Raw genomic sequence first — 2,386 nt, 5'->3', positions numbered from 1 at the left:
GCATGTCCAGCACTCAATGCTCAGCTGGGGCTGGTTTAGCCTGAATTACTGCAGCGATGCAGCATGAGGAGATCAGACTGAGGCTCTGCTCAGGTGTTATGGGTTTTCTCTGATAGTGGCCTTCAGCTCTTCTGCATATCACATCTTCCTCTTCAGATGTTCTATGGGGTTAAGGTCAGGCAAGTTAGCTGGCCAATTAAGATCAGGGATACCATGGTCCTTAAACAGGCACTGGTTGCTGTGGCACTGTGTGCTGGTCCCAGTCCTGTTGGAAAATGAAATCTGCATCTCCATAAAGTTGGTCAGCAGCAGGAGGCAGGAAGTGCTCTAAAACTTCCCGGCTGCGTTGACCTCTGACCTCAGAAAACACAGTGGACCAACACCAGCGCATGACATGGCACCCCAAACCATCACTGACTGTGGAAACTTTACACTGGAGCTCCAGCAGTGTGGATTGTGTGTCTCTCCTCTCTTCCTCCAGACTCTGGACCCTGATTGACTCTCATCAGAGAACATAACTCTGGAGCACTGAGTCCAGTCCTGTCTGTCTTCAGCCCAGGTGAGACGCTTCTGACGCTGTCTGTCTTTAGCCCAGGGTGCGGTTATCCCTACTGCTTGTACACTTTTTTCTAGCACATCTTTTCCTTCCCTTCGCCTCTCTATTAATGTGCTTGGACACAGAGCTCTGAGAACAGCCAGCCTCTTTTGCAATGATTTTTTGTGTCTTGCCCTCCTTGTGCAAGGGGTCAAAGGTCGTCTTCTGGACAACTGTCAGGTCAGCTTCTTCCCCATGATTGTGTCGCCTACAGAACTAGACTGAGAGACCATTTAAAGGCCTTTGCAGGTGTTGTGAGTTCATCAGCTGATTAGAGTGTGGCTCCAGGTGTCTTCAATATTCAACCTTTTCACAATATTCTAATTTTCTGAGATACTGGCTGTGTTCGAAATCGCCCCCTATACCCTTAAATAGGGCACTATTTGAGTGAACATCCATTTTTAATGGTGTCCGAAACAATAGTGGACGTCTTTGAGTGCACTTATTCAATCCCACCATGCACCGCAATAACGAGTGTACATTAGATGTACGCGCTGGAGAATATGCTTGTTCGATGCCCGATCGGCGTATGACAGCAAAGTCCCGCGAGAGCATTTCGAGAGCAAACGAGAAACAACTCCTTTTGCATTTGAAACGTTCTCTCACTCAACCAGACGGTGTACTCTCAACGCACTGAGAGTCGCGCACTGAATGAATGAACTTACCGCTGTCCGATTCGCCCTATGTACCCTCATTCTCCATTACTCCACTACTCCAAAAACGAGCCAACAAGCTTAAAGTTAACCCTATAACTCTTTACTTGTGTGGCACTGAACTTACTTGGAAAGGGGAATAATAAAGTAACTAATAAGCATTTAATTTAAAAAAAAAATAATAATATTTGTAGTAGGCCTATATATTTCATACTTTATAGTAGGCTACTATTAATATTATGGGCGTCAGAAGCAAAAAAAAATGTCGGTGGGTCCTTTAACAGAAACATTTTACTGGAGTAGATGCAATTTACAAAAAATATATTTAAATATATCGGCTTGTTTAAACGTCTGGTTGAGGAAGACACACCTACGGAATACACAATCTTCATCAGCAGCAATAGTGTAGGGGTAAGAGGCTTGACAATAAGATTTGACTCAAATCGATCAGAGGTTCGAATTCGCCTTTTGCCAAACTCGCACTGATCCTTTTTTCCATCATATATCAGATCGGAAAGGATTTTATTTTCTATGAATATGAAGAAAATATTAGAAAAGTGAAAATAAAGCTACTAACGCGTTTAATCAGTGTTTATCAGGGTATGTAAACAGACGTGCTCAATTAGAGACGATACGTGAGTGGGCCCAATATCATTGGTCTTAAAAAGTGTGTGTGTCGATGCCATCTCCTGGCGAAACGCGGGAATTCATTCAATGCACGGCGCGACTCTCACAGTGCATTATGGGTATTCTCTAGCCGTCGAGCATACATCGGTTGCAAACTCGTTATTGTGGTGCATTGTGGGATTGTATGAGTGCACTTAATAACGTCCACTATGGTTTCGGACACCACTAAATGCCTGTTCCCTCAAATAGTGCCCACAGCTGAATCAATCATCCATCCATCTTCCGAACCGCACTGGTCCAGCCCAATATCATGCATACAGGTATAAATGATCCTTTTTAAGATGATTATTATATTGTTTGATTAAGGTTACATGCTAGTTTCCGTAGCAGAGTTCAGGATAAATCTTTTCATTATTACTGGAGCTGCCAAACAGCACAAGCACAAACTGCAAAAACGGCAGCCTTTCCGGCGACTTAGTGTCCGAAATCACTCACTCGTTTTCGAAGTGGA

Source organism: Gobio gobio (assembly GCF_949357685.1).
Source record: "Gobio gobio genome assembly, chromosome: 11".
Taxonomy (NCBI): Eukaryota; Metazoa; Chordata; class Actinopteri; order Cypriniformes; family Gobionidae; genus Gobio; species Gobio gobio.
The sequence above is the reverse complement of the archived record's forward strand: the minus strand, read 5'-3'. Positions refer to the sequence as shown.